At 49.2% G+C, this 15,177-nt stretch overlaps 1 protein-coding gene across 2 annotated transcripts in view; it reads left to right on the top strand.

Moving 5' to 3' along the window:
- Window positions 1–857: 857 nt before the first annotated feature.
- Window positions 858–15,177, top strand: part of KCNJ6 (potassium inwardly rectifying channel subfamily J member 6) — a 136,733-nt gene continuing 122,413 nt past the window's right edge. Inside the window, exon 1 of one of the 2 annotated variants that reach the window (XM_081138955.1) lies at window positions 858–1,462. The gene's annotated coding sequence lies outside the window, so the exon portion shown is untranslated. Of the gene's footprint in view, window positions 1,463–3,313; window positions 3,688–15,177 lie in introns of those variants that run through there. The other variant, XM_081138956.1, reaches the window with a different exon arrangement.

Here is a 15,177-nt window from a genome sequence, read left to right on the forward strand (position 1 = left end):
CCATTCATCCCAGGGGCAGAGAGCAGAAGAGAGGGGACTGCGCCCAGGGAGACGCCAGCTGCGGAAAGGCTCTGGAAATGGGGCGGTGTCTGACGACCATAAGAGGAAGAGGGGGTGCTTCCTGGATCACAACGCAAAGCCAGTTGAAAATCAAAGGAGGGAGCAGGCGGTTGTCCAAGGCAGGACTAAACCAGCGCTGACGGCAACCTGGGTTATGCGTGGAGAGGGTCATGGTGCCTTGCTCTGTCTCCAGTGCCACCGGAGACCTCAGGGTGGGCAGGGTGGAGCAGCAGGGGGGACCCGGTTCCAGCTGCAGTGGACAGGACGGACTGAACGGAGGAGCTGGCCGTGTGCTGGCAGGTGCATCCGAAGCCCTGGGTGCGAATCCTCCCCTCCCACCCCGCCCGCTCGCGGCGCCCCCTCCCGGCCGCGTGGACAGTGCGCGCCCCAGCTCCCGCGCCCCGGCTGACTGCCCATCCCAGCCCGGAGCGGGACAGCGGCGACAAGACCCTCGTTCTCCTGGTGCCAGAAAACCTTAAAGAAGGAGCCCCTCCAACCAGCGATAAAAACTGACCCCGGAGCTAAGGCTCCTTCCTGCTTTCCAGGCTTTTCTCTGGAAACTGCTTTCTTAGAGACACGGGGGTAAAAGCGGGAATCGGGTGGCTGAGCCCCAAGGTTCCCCCACGTTTCCAGTTTCGTATTGGGGGGGGAGGGGCGCGGCTGTTTCGGCGCCCGCCCGGGTTTGGGGAGGGGTCGGTGGAGCGCCACCCACTCCCGACGGCGTCCGCTCCGCGGGCCGGGACGGTGAGGCTGGGGCCGCGGCGCCGGTCCCGGGGCGCTCGCTCCCCGCCCCCCGCGGGAAGGCCCTGCGTGGCCCGCGCTCTCCAGCGCGCGGCGCTGCGCTCGCTCTCCCCGCGCCCGCGGCCGCCCCGCGCTGACGGCGGAGCTCGCCGGCGGCTGGAACTGAGGAGCAGTCACTGGATCTGCGGCTCTCATGACGTCTCCCCGCGCGGTCCATCACTTTTCTCCCTGCCGGGGATTTTTTTTTTTTTTCCCCGGCACCCTTGCCTTTTCGCTCTTCGCTGCACCCTGCCCAGGCGCTCACCCCGCCCCCGCTCCGGGCCCGCGCTCTGCGCCCTGCGCTCCGGCCGCGCGGAGCCCGCGGGGACGCCGCACCTGGCCCGGGAGGGCGGGCGCAGGGGTGGCACCCGCGGGAACCCGGCAGCGACGCCCAGAGCCCGATGCACCGCGACGAAGATGGAATCTCTTGACAGCCTCCGGGGGCTGCTGTGAAATCTGACCATCTGATTGCAAGGTGGTGTTTTGGTTTTTGTTTGTGTTTTTTTTTTTTTTCTTATTTTATTTCCTCCCCTCGCCTTCCGTCGTGTGGCCAGTGATGAAATCTTGCTCCGTTCCAACAGAGGCGATCATGATTGAGTGAAGCCGCCGTGTCTGCAGCCAGGTAAGCGCTGCGCTGACTTGCTCGAAGGCGAGACTCCGGCGTCAACCTGGGCAGGACACTCGGTGCCCTCGGGTCCCCACTGGCCCCTCCCCAGGCGCCGCTGCCGCTGCGGGGGAGAAGCGGCGATGCCCGAGGCAGGGCAAGGCAGAAGCCGGTTACATAACAGAAGGGGAATCTGTTTCACACGGTTTTCATTAGCAACTGAGAACTCGCAGGGGGGCGTGGGGAGGAGGGGTCTGCCTTCCCGGCGCGGAGAAACCAGGCAGTTTTCGCAGACGTCCTTTCCAGAGCCCCGGGAAAGACGAGATGCCCTGGTGACCTGGCCGGGGCGGCTAGGGGCAGTCACCTACAGTTGGGGAAAGCCCCTTGTCTTTGTGGAAAGCTCTGTTCTTGTTCTTTGCTTAGGAAAAGGGAGAGAGAGACAGAGAGACAGAGACAGACAGACAGACAGGAGGGGAGGGAAAAGTGAGGGCTGGGGGAGAAAGGCGCAGAGAATGGGAACCGATAACTCCTAAGCGTTTTCTATCAGCCTGACCAGGGATGTGATATGATGGCTACAGACAGAGAGTGAGAGGCTCTCCCTAGAAGTCCCCTGGATCATTTTGCATTGGGAAGGGGGCCGCCTTCAGATAAAATGAGATCTTCTGGCATTTAGGGGGTCAGATGAATCCACTGACTTGCCTTCCCCTGGGTATATTTTCATTTGCGCCGAGACATTAAGCTTGGGTTAGTTTTAGCAGGAATAACATCCGTATTCCCCAAACCCAATAAACCCTTGGGTCGATCCACAGGTACGTCTCTCGCGCCAGGTTGAATACGGAGAGACTCTTGGTGAGAGAACATGTTTTAATGGAAACAGCCGGCGAAACGGGGTGAGGTTAGTGGAGAAACAGAATACCAGAATCTTCCAAAGAATCCCGCCTCCACTCCTAAGAAAGGAAGGGGGGAGGGGGCTCGTGTTTGGAGATTTATTATATGTTCAGAGTGCCTCCTGCCTGCTTACACCCAAAGTCTGGTGGTCCAAGGGAGACCCACACAACAGGGTGCGGCGCCCCATCCCTGCTGGCGCCCTTACCTGCCTACCTTTCTTCTGCTGAAAATCGGAGGAAGGGGACACCCGAGAGCTGCTGAAAAGAGAAATGGGCTCGCTAGAGTGGAGGCTGAGCTCACTGAGCTTCGCCCATTTTGCCTGGAGAAAGAGACGGAGCTCAAGTCTCCATGGCGACTCAGGTGGGAGGGAAGGCAGCTCCCACTACAGAAAATAACATTGGACAAAACTTTCCCAGCTCCAGGCAAAGAAATGAGCCAGCCGCGTGCCCCGAGGGTGCCAGGACACGGGCCCTTCCCGACCTCGTGCCCGCGCCCCCCCCCCCCAGGGAACGCCTGGAAGCGTCCGGCGCCCCGCGGACCTCCCATCCCACAGGGGCGCTGGGGCCGCGCAGCCGGGAGGGCGCCGGGCTCGGCTTCAGCACCAAGGCCAGCGCCGGGCCCCGCGGCAGCCCAGCCCCTCGGGTCGCGGGCCGTCAGTCACTTTCTACAAAGGACTGATCTCCTGGCCCGTGCAGAACCCGGACAGCTGATCCCCCGCGGAATTGCGTGGGACAGAGAAGCCTGCAGATCACCCCTTTCACGCAGGGCGGTGCGTCAGAGTCGCTGTTCACAATCGAGAACACTGGCAGGGCAAAGGATCTGAGACGAACTGAGCCTGGAGAAAGATCCCACCCTAGGGGGAGAAGACACACTCACACACACACACACACACACGCACACACACACCACGGATCAGTCCCTGAGGACAGTTTTCTAGTTTCAACCTTTGGCTTCACTCCCTGGCTCTCCTAACTTTTCGGGGTGGGGCGGTGGGGGGTAGATGGCAGAAAGGCGCTGGGGGAGCACCCTGGTGACTGAGACGCCAGCCAACCAAGTCCTGTCTAGGGGCCCTGAGACACCCCCTCCACCCGGGAGGGTGGAGGAATAGTTTACTCTTAGCCCAGACCTGGGAGACTCCTGAGCGGTGCAGGTGAGCTGCGGGAAACCGAGAGGGTGTGTTAGCGAGATGAGACCCAGTGACTGGATCCTCCAGCCAGCGCCCGAGCAGAGTGACTAAATTTATGAGGTCGCAGGCATAGGACTCACCTTCCTTAATAGAAACAGGGGAGAAACTGCAAGAGGGGACAGTTTATAATCATTCGGGTTCCGTTTCAACGTTCTTACGGGGAACACAGGTAAGTCCCTCCGGCATCCTGCCTTCCCCCTGGGCAAGGCGGGTCCCCGCCCCGTTCTCCTCACCTTTGGTAGTAGGTCCTGGCACTCCCACCCCCTAAACTGATACTGATGAGAAAAATAGTAGGGACAGTGACAGCCATGTTTCGAGCAGGAGGGTTTTTTAAGTGGCATTCAGATGTTACAGGCACAGTTTGAATTGCGGAGCCCAGTCGAGGTTGGCAGCTGGTTGGAAATGCTAATCAGGCCCCCAGGATATCTCTGGCTGCTTTTCTGTTTCGAGGCTGTCCTTACGCGGTGTGGTCTTGAGCTGGTTCTGGTTTGTTACTTTTGAAGGTAAACAAGGTATAGATCCTGGCCTTTCTTGCTGGGCACGTTGTCGCCTCCCGAAGATGGTGTATGCAGAGTACTCAGGACTTGGTTAAAGCAGCATGTTTATACCTTCTGGGCTTTGTTTTATGTTTGTTGGTTTTGTTGTGGGGTGTGTTTTTTTCTTCTTTATTTCATGATCGTTAGTGAAGGCAGAAGCAATCTAGAAACCTATTGCAAACCTGGGCAAAGCATGAGGTATTACACCGCTTCTTACGTTTCAGTCTCTGGTGGACATTGACAAGTCCATCTCTGGTTTAAGGTGTAAAATTGTTGCTAGAGAGAAGTGATGCACATTGTTGTGACCTAAAGCAGCCGTCCCCTGGCTTCGTGCCATCTGGTATTATCAGCAGAAGGGAAGTAGATACTTATGAAGATAGAGCCATGCAAGAATATGGATTATTGGATGAGCAAAGTAATGTATTTGTGAGCTCTGAAGTTCAATTTCTCTCGTGAATTAAAAAATAAACCTGAGAATGTAAACCACCTAGGTATAGGACATGCTCGATCCATAATCTTCAGTTCTGGTAGACTCCGTGCTCGTGCATTCGGTGCTAATTGACCAGCCGATGACTTGCTTTCTTCCTCAGTGGTTGACTGCTGAGCAAAGTGTCATTTCATCCGTATGACAGTCAGTAGAACACCCCAAACTAACTGATTTGCCCATTTCAAGTCAGATTTGTAAGGAGAGCAACTTAAAACATATCCCTGTACACTTGGAGCCATTTTACCATTTTTTTAAAAATGTAACACCTCACCCTGTTATTTCCTAAACATCAGCAAGTAACATATTCACTTGTATGGCCCAGGTCTTTATTTACGACCTAGGACTCACATAGGCTGTTTCCTTTGAAGGGACACAAATGCTTGGGTTCTCTCTCACGTTCCTCCCTGTCTTCTCACAAACTATCTCTACTTTTCAGGATAAAAAGAAAATAAGAGATGACAATAGCTGTTTAATAATCAATAGGGGAAAATCATTGGAGATTAAAAATAAGCAAACCTAGCCTTACGGAAACATAACACCATTCACTGATTTTCACAAGTAGAAAGTACTACTTTCTTCAAGGGTATAATGTTGACTATGTGAATCTTCATGAAAACAAGACAAACCTCCTTAATCTAAATAAGCAGGCGGGCAAGACAAAGCTCTTCTCTTTTTTGCTAATTTTTCCTTCATCAAGTGATCTGTGAGTAATATGTAGATTAATAAAGAAAGTTAACTAGAACAAGGGAAGGAAGGAAGCTAGAGGAAAGGCAGTTATTTATTTTTACCAGATTTAAAGTGATGATACTTTAAAAAGCAGGGCTTTTTTTTTATTATTATTAATTCACTGTATTGGAACTTTAAAGTTAGTGAAATTGAGATGTTTTAATTGAACAAACTTGGATTTATAGTTTATTAAGATGGCATTTATTGTTTCTTTCCTTTACATTCAATGTTATTTAAGTACCAAAAGAGAATTGGTTCATCTGGATTTTTACAAAATCATTAAATTTTATTTATTAATATCAATAACAGAGGAAGCGGTAGTTAAGTTGAAAAATCATCAAGGCACTTTTGTTGCATTAAGTCTTTCTTTTTAGTTGTAGTTAAAGTGCTTAGGGACATAGAAATATAAAATGAAGTCATTTGGGATAAAAATACATTTTTAAATGTATTTTAAATAATTAGTTCTAGAAATAATTAGGATCCTGTAGAAAGAATAGATCGTCGTAATTGCAGTCAGTGCTCTACTGGCATTCTGCCTCTCGTCTGGCAAAGCACTGTAATAAAAAAAACTATACTATACACATACTTGATATCATTTTACTAGCTCTAATTAATCACATGAAGTTATTTTCCTCAAATAAAGAAGGACAATGTCATCTAAAGGGAATGTTCAGTATTTGCTAAACTGTAGCCTCGATCAGTCTCACATTCCACATCTCCTCTCCATGGCTGTGCTTAGGACCAGGGACCTCAAGTACACACCTATATACCACTGGTAGTTCCTTTACTGATTAGATTTCGACTAATATTCACCGCAGGTCCTACTCCCAGTCAAAGGGATGTGGTTTTTGATATGAAAACCTTACAAAATGAGCCAGCAAGTGAATCTACGGTTAGAAAGACCCACATCCTTGCCAATAATTGTTTTGTGGGACTAAATCTGAACATGTTCAATGCAGTGTGAGAGACAGATCTATAAATTCAGTTTGAATCCTGGTGCTGTAGCAGTTCCCTCTTTAAACTTACAGGCATGCACTTTTTTCCTACCCAGAATGAGTATGGGTTTTTTTAAACAATGCTTTATATTTTTCTCATATCATCTAACAGAAATTTGTGCAAGTGGAACATGAGCTTGGGAGGTGTAGCCCGGCGATTAAGAGCACAGGCTCTGGTGTCTGTATAAATGCATTAGCATTGAGCTCTAGGTGTACCCATCAGCATTTACTAGGTTTGGGGCAGTAACAGCCAGTCCAACATCTTAGTGGTTTACAAAACAAAGGTCATCTCTCCTTCATACTACATGACTTTGCTGGTCAACTGTGGCTCTGCCCCCTTGTGCCCAGTCTGATCAAGGACATTGCGTTCTAGTGTCAGAGGGAAAGGAGAATGCCAAATTAAGCAATGGCTCTTGGAAGTACTGCTGAGATATGACACAAGGCACAAGTTATCCACTCACATTCCATTGACCAAAGACAAGACACATGTCGCACCAATGCCAATGGTCAATAAAATGGCAACAGTGGAGTGAGGCACTGCAAGTCATATAGCAACAGTGGAGACATATAACCTTCTATCAGAGAGGGAACTAAATAAGGACAATTATATAATCCGCTATACTAATTGTGTGACCCTGATTGACCTTAAGCCCTTGGTTTGCCTATCTATAAAATAAAAAATTATGGTAGCCCAGCCGGGTATGACTCAGCTGTTGAGCATCAACCTAAGATCCAGGAGATCATGGTTCAGTTCCCAGTCAGGGCACATGCCCGGGTTGCGGGCTCGATCCCACCATGCGGGAGGCAGCCGATCAATGTCTCTCTCATCATTGATGTTTCTATCTCTCTCTCTCCCTCTCCCATCCTCCCTCTGAAATCAATAAAGATTTTTTTTTTAATGACAGTCATAACATCTACCCCAGAGATGTTATGAGGATTAATGTGATAATGTAAGATTCTTAGCACAATGTCCAGCACAAAGCGGGCACTTTATGAATAGTAGATGCTATTATTCATTTGTTACAATGTGTCATTAAGTCCCATCGTCAGTGAGGCTCTGTGAACTGTACTAATTAGATAGCTCCTGCGACTGAAAAATCCCTCAATCTCATCAGTTCAGCAAATAGAAGATTTCTGATTCTTGTAAATCTAATTGGCTGGTGCCATACCGGGGCCCAGGCCTATCATCTTTAGCAGTTGGCTTCCACAGTCTCCTGAGTGTTGATATCCAGATGGCAATGTAAAAAGAAAGGGAGCAGATGATTATGCAGGAGCTGTTTGATGGCCCAGGTCTGAAAGTAATTATATCATTTCTGCCCATATTCTGTGGTCATACCTAACTGCCAGGACAGTTGCAAATTGTAGTTTAGCTCTGTGTCCAGGAGGAAGGGAAACTGGGAGGGTGAATGCAGTTGAGTCTTTGGCCTGTATACCCCATGTTAAATATGCCCATTTGATTTCTTTAATATTAATGTCTGGCATCAAAGAAATACAGCTAATGTGGGTCAGGAATAGAGTGCAGCAGAGCAGACAATGTGTCCCAACGGTGAAAAGATCCCTGGTGGAAATACTAATTGTTGAGCCCTGGAATAGTTCTTCAGTGGCGTATTTTTTAAAATAAATTAGTTGGGATCTTTTTACTTTTGCAGTGGGTGTATTTGATTCTTACAAAAGAGATGCAAATGCATATTGTTTGACTCCTGGTAGCTGAGCCATTAGACACAAAGAAGAGCTGACTTCACACCCCGTGCTCAGGATCAAGTGTCTGATCTTGACAGTTACACCCACATGTGTCTAAGAATGCTGAAGAATTAGATGCTGTCTTCCAGGATCCAGTACTTGCTGTTGACTAGCACTTTGTATTTTGTTTTGCATCACATAAACATCTTAGACACGTGCTCTAAGTTCAGAACTAATCCGACAATAGTCTGTGACTCCTGAAAATAGACCATGTAATTTGCAAGTAGTCTTGAGAACTCCTGCCTGTCTCTAGAGCAGGTACCCTTGTAAACTAAAATCTATACCTTTTCATTAGGAGGGAGAGACCAGCTTTAATGACAAACTTACAATCTAGAAAAGAGCAATGTCGGGGAAACATGAGAAAGCTATGAGAGAAAGAGCCAGAAGAAATATGGTGACGATTCCTAATGCTCCCAGCTCTCTTATGTCATTCCCACTCCTCAAACTTGGGTGCCAAAACCACCCAGGAATTGTAAATTCTTATTTTAATTTAATAGCCTCATCTGGAGAACTCTCAAGAAAAGCCACATTACAAAAATGAAATAGAGGGCTTATCATGGCAGACCTTCGTGTAGTCAAGTGAAGAGTTATATCTATATAATTGTTCACTTTTACTTAAAACATCTCTTGACCATCTGCATATTTCCAGAACTCGACCTCTAATAGCCACACCCTGTATTGTCGTGGCTCCTTGGACCAGTCAGTCAGCATATCTTTAAGTGGATCTACTATGTAAAGAAGACCGAGGGGGATACAGAGAAAATGTCCTGATTCCAGCCCTCAGAGGACTAGATTTTAAAGAAATAAGAGTAGCAATATAATATGTACAACACAAAGAAGCATAGCTTTAAACAAGACAGTGCTAGACTTTAAGGGAAAGGAACGTTAATAAGGGCTGGTGTCGGTAGGAGGCATCAGCAGATGCCGTGGAAGATTAAGGAGTCTTGGAGGAAGAGTAGGGTTTGGGTGGGGAGGGAAGCGCTTTCCAAATGAAAAATTCATCTGCATCAGGAGTATTGGCACTGAGGGCAGGTCAGCAGAGGGATGGAGAAAACCAAGAGTCATGCATCTTTGAAAAGTAACTGCTTTAATTGAGAACAAGAGGGAAGACAGATGGAGATTTTCACTTGGCGGCCATGGGCAAGGCAGACCTGAGAGAAGGCACTGGGGCCATGAGGCAGCTGGGCGCTGACAGGAGGGGAAGACAGAGCAGTAAACTGACAATAGAAAAATGGTCCCACTTTCGTGCCTCCAGTGGCGCTGAAATCCAAGATCACTCATGAGCTGAGAGAGGGGGCTGATGATGGATTCAACCCAAAGAAAGCTCCATCTCACCTCATGAGCAAGAGGGATTGCAGGTGGCCCGGGCCAGGTGTGGAGTTGAGGCCATTCCAGTGAATAAATCATGCGGAGGGAAGGAGGCCGAGGGAGCCCTACGGCAGAGAGTTAGAGCTGTGGTCAGAGCAGCCGCTAGTCACGCTCCCGGGCGAGCACTTAGCTGCGGCGCTTAAGAGCATGTCTTCAGGGATTTGTCCTTCCTGATGCACTGTAGGGATGGGCATGCCCAGGGTTACAAATGGAATATTTGTTAATTCTGAAGATTTTGTTATATGAAGCAGGAGACAGGACTGTTTTCTCACTTGCAAAGTGAGAATGCCAAACAGCAGCATTCTCTCTGACCACGGGCAACACTCACGTAAAGGTTCGTGGAAGTCGCTGGGATTTTGCCTGCTCAGAACAGCATGACTGAAGCCATGAGAAACCTGGAGTCCTAGGTGACTCCTCTCAGAGTCCCCACCGAGCTGCCACCAATGAAAAAATACAAAATTATGCGGACCCGCCTTAGGCCAGAAATAACCTCAAGGGCCATTCGGCATAATGTGAGGTGTGGGTCAGACCTAGGACTAGCAAATAAGTAAAGATCATTCTTACAAGACCTCAGAATCATAAACATAATGAGCAAAAATGCCTGGCTCTGAATTTTGTTTTTCAGGCAAATTGTTTGCACGCGTCATTGAGATGAGAGCCTTGAGTCTGTTCCTGTTGTGTGCATACGTGGGGCTTGTTTTAAATTAGCTTCGCCAAATCTTTTGTGAGATGTGGCTATCGCGGGGAGAAATAAGAGGCCATGCTGGGCACTGGGTAATAACAGCTATTATGACGTGGGGTTGTCGGATCGGGAAGTATACCTGGCCTGAAAATTCCTGGTTGTAAATAATCACCGAAGCCACCCACAGTCGCCCACCCGTAAACAGAATAGAACCTGGACTTTAGAGCAACTGATGAGGAAGAGGACACTGCGGTCAGAGTGCCACACCAAATTAGAGAGAGGATAATTTAAGGTCCACCAAACATTTTCAAATTAAGCCCCAATTTTTGTCACTGATTTAACAAGATTTTCTTAAAATGAGCAATTATTAAATTGTACTGGACCTTTCGGGGGGGTTACCTCCATCTGATCCAAAGTAGATTGTCCTATTGCAAAAGTAGTGCCAGGAGGCTCCCAGCACTGAGTGGGCCCTGGGTGGCCCTGTGAGAAATCGGAGCCCTCGCTCCACTGCCCGAGATCTTGCATGTGCAAGTATTTCTCTGGCCTGTTCCCTTCCTCCTGTGAGGAATCCGGACCCGGGTTACTTCCCTCCCCTCTGCATTCCCAGGCGAGCTGGCACAAAGCAGCCCGGCTCCAAGGAGAGCCGCAGACAGGGCCTGCACGTCCATCCCGGCGTCTTCTCATGCCCAGCTCCGGACGCAGAGAAGCTGGTTGAGTCATCGGTGCCTCCTATTCTAGCACAGCACAGATCAAACCACTCTGCGCCCCGACGGCATCCCCAAGATTTCATAAGCGGCCAACACCATGAGGAAAAAACAAGGGGCGTCCCACTGAGCTGACAGAGAAAGGGGAACCATGGGTAGGGCCTGGGAGCCCTTGGCACAAGGAAGGATCTCACACAGTGGGAGGGGAGAGGATGGGAGTTTCTAAGAAGCAGAGAGAGGACAGACAGGAGGCACCTGCCAGAGGGCCCGCTGGTACCGGAGCTGCTGACACCCCGGCCTGTCTTTAAAAGGAAGGGGAAAGAACTTCCTTGCTGCGTCTCAGAGAAATCAGGAGGAAAACAGAGGTGATCCCGTGAGTCAAAAGCCCAGGGCACTAAATTTGAGATGTCAATTGAAGTATAATTGAAAATGTCACCAAATTCAAGGTCATGTCCTCACAGTTGGGCTTCCTCCCTCACTGTGGCCACCGCTCCATGGGTCACGTGACGCCGCCATGGGCTGATGCATGGCTGCAGGCTCTTCTCCTGGGCCGGGCTCGAACCCCTTGCCAACAGGAGGTAGACTTAGACATCACTGCTCCCCTTCTGTGTTTCTCCCCAAGAGTTCCATGAAAGAGCCATTCAACATATGGTGTTTGAGTAGAATTCCTATAATGTCTAATGTGTTCTGATTCCCATAAAACTATTGGAAATTATTAAAATTATTTAAAAATAGCTTTGTTGGAAAGTGAATACAGCCTATATATCCCATGCAGTCAAATGATACCCATCTCTAAAAGTTCAGGGAGGGCCCACTGAACAGGAAATAAAACACATAAATTCTGTATATGGAGGTCAGAGGGGAGACGTCAGAGAAAAAGAGCTTTTTTCTTTCCTTACAAACTTGAACTAGTGCAAACATCCACTTTAGGTGTCACTCAAACCCAGTATTTGAACGGAGGAGGGGAAGGAATCAATGTGTATTTCCGATGGGACAGTGAGGCAACGCTCACTTCCCTGAGCCACATCAAGGCTGGGCCCAGTCATTTCCAGGTCATTGGTTCCTGACACGTCTGTGTTGCCATTTTCCCCTGGGTTGCTTTAAACAGCTCCAAAGCCGAAGCCGGTGCCACTAGCTGTAAGCACAGTTCCTTGGGTGACCCCTGAGAGCTGGGAGTTAACACTGAGCCGTGAGGGCCTGGAGAGCAAGCTTTGGCAGACAGAGCTCTACTAGAGGATCCTTTCACTTCCTTCTGTATCAGGTTTTCCAGCTACAAAGTAGGGAAGATTCAGGAAAATAAACGCAGTGAATTAGTGAGGATTTTCTCTACCCTCTGCTTCTACGAGGATATGGGAAATCATGATGAGCAATTTAATGCTCTTACACTGATTTAAAATGCCAAGAATATATGTGACTTCAGGAGGCAGGCACTTGGCTTGTGGCTGGTAGGCCGTTACGAAAGAAATGAGTTTAAGGGTAGAAGAATGACCCCGATTCGCCGAGGAGACCCCATCACCAAAGACCGGACCGTGTCCCGCACGGCACACTCACCGGCGCAGGGAAGTGAGCTCACGGGTTAGGAAGGCCTTTAACAACCGCATCTGAAATTCGAGGTTGTGATTTTGTTTACTCCCGAGGTGAAGAGATCATTAAATCATTCAGTTAAACCAGACCACCCCATTCCTGAAGCAGTTTCGACCATCCAATTTTGTTTTGTAGCAAAGTCAACGCTGAGTCGTGCGAGTGCAGACGAGCTTCATGGTGAATGTGGGCTCGGAGCGTGGCTGGGGAGCCCTCCGCAGGTATGTGTCCCTGTGTGCCCACAGCGCACATGCGGGTGCCACACAAGGTCCCCCCGAGCCACCCTCCCGCCAACGGCACGTGAGAAATGTATCGTGGGCGCAGCCTGACTTCTGGGAACCCATCTTCTCTTTCTCTGGGGTAACCCCTTTAAAGCAAGTTGCCAATTTTAACTCTCTCGCTATGTTAACATTTCAGCAAAGCCAGGAATGGTTATCACTAACTCAGAAAAGTTAATAAGCTTTGACATTAATGAAGCCCGTACTCATACAGCTTGACTAAGACAATAAAATATAGTCAGTTTCTTTTCCCTGGACAGTCCCCTTTATTTGTTTCACAAGCAAGCCAGACTCAAGGTAGAAAAATGTAGAAATTCGAACGGGCCGGAGAAGTCAGGAAGGCAGCAGGAGGGGGGAGAGAGGGGGGAGGAAACAGCACGTACAACAAATATATGGGCTTATTTCTATTTTTTAACTAGAGCCAGATCGTCTTATATACACGGTTCCGTTGCCTGTTTTTTTTTTAAGCAGACAATATATCACCAACTTCTTTGGGAACCAGTAGCTGTGGGCGGGTGCAGATTTCCTTGGTTTCATTTCCTTCATTTGTGGGCCTCGCTGCCCACACGTCAACCCCTTGCCAGTGGCCCCCGGCTGTTCCTGGACCGTGATAGACACTTGCTACCTGAAGGCCTCTCCCTCCCTGCTTCCTCTGCCCGAGATGTCCTCCCTGCAGATTTCCCTTCCTTCCTTCAGGTGCTTTGATTTGCCAGCTTCTCGGGAGGCTTCCGTTGCTCCTCCCCGGCAACCTGTGATCGCACAGCCCCCCACCCCTCTCAGCAGCACCCTCCTTCCCTGCGTTACTTCCCTGGAGTGCTTGTTACCTTCTAGCATGCTGCCTAAAGCAGATGCTGATTTCCATGATATCCTGTCACCAGCAATAGAAGGTCAGCTCCCCTGGGGGTACAGTTTGTGTCTGTTTTGTTGACTGGTTGTATTTGTCAGGGTTCTTCAGAGAAACAGAACCAATCAGCAGGAGATTTCTATCTATCTATAGGTAATCTATCTCGGTATAGATATAGATACAGTCTCAGCTTTGTTCTAGGTATAGATCGATGAAATATAGATGTAGATATAGCTGAAGAGATTTATTATAAGGTATTGGCTCATGCAGTTATGGAGGCTGAGCACTCCCCTGATCTGCCATCTGCAAGCTGGAGACCCAGGAGCCAGGGATGTCACTCCGCTCAGGTCCATAGGCCTGGGAACCAGGGGATCTGATAATGTCAGTCTCGGTGTGAGGATAGGAGAACATGGAATGAGATGTCCCAGCTCAAGCAGTGAGGGGGGGAAATACCTCCTTTCTTCACCTTCTGTTCTACTCAGGCCCTCAGTGGACTGGATGAAGCCCACCCACACTTGGGAGGGTGCAGCTGCTTGACTGAGTCCACCAATTCAAGTGCTACTTTCATCCTAAACATCTTCATAGACACACCCAGAAATGTTTAATCTGGGCCCCACAGGGAGGGTCAGCCTGACATAAATTAACCATTGCCCTGGTGTATCCCCAGCATCAAACGCTGAGCAGGTGGCCAACACTGTTGAGTGAAGAGAGAATAATATCGCGCTGGCCGCCTTGTAAGCAGGCCTGAAACATGTTTACTGTGCACCTGTGACATTTGGGACACTGGTTGTCTTCCTTCTTGGCTGTTGTCAACGCTGCTATTATCAGCATCCCACACCCACCGCACACCGTACCGGAATGGCTCTTTAGTATAAAGTATAACTGTAGTGGCTGGGTAAAAGCTCTTGTTCCATTTCTCCAAATTGCCCTCCAGAAAGGCTACACCCATTTACCTTCCACCGGAGCCCAACAAAAGGACACTCTGATCCACTGGTTCACTAACCACATAATCCACCCAACTGGATGCGAGAACCCGTGACCGCTTGAGCCACTCAGCCACGCAGAGCAGGCCAACGATGCAGAAGAAATTAATATCAGACACCTGGCAAGAGCTTCCCTCTGGTGGAACTCCTACGAGACACGTTTTCAGAAATCAAGTCCCAGTCATTAAGCCGACTGATTCTCAGAAGAGCCCTGTAAGGCAGGGCACAGGCTATTGTCCCATTCAGTAGACCGTGAGCCAAAGGCCAAGTTTATACAGGTAGGTCGCGCAAGATAACCGGGACGTGTAATCAGTCAGAGGTCCCGACATCTGCCTGGAACCCTTCCCACCTCCGTCCTTCCAACATTCTCCCAGACATCAGCAAGGTTCACTCTTCAACCTGGGTGTCCAAGCCCCGTTCTAGAGAAGAGATTTGAAAATAGGAGGCAAAAGTGTGGGAGGATATTAGCTTCTTGAAATACTGTCATGACTTTTAGACTTGAGGACTAGGGAGCTGGGGAAAGGGGGAGAGAGACAGAGAGAGAGAGACAGAGAGAGACAGAGAGACAGAGAGAGACAGAGAGAGATGGGGGGGGACAGTCCAGCTCCGGCTAGGGGCAGTCTCCTTAACAATAGCTTTGTAGTCTACTTGGCCATAGTTCAGGATCAAATCAGTGTTCCCTCTGAGTTCATGAACTATTATTAGTTCCACATGCATCAGAATATCATGAAAGAG

Source organism: Miniopterus schreibersii (assembly GCF_964146895.1).
Source record: "Miniopterus schreibersii genome assembly, chromosome: 5".
NCBI classification, from domain to species: Eukaryota; Metazoa; Chordata; class Mammalia; order Chiroptera; family Miniopteridae; genus Miniopterus; species Miniopterus schreibersii.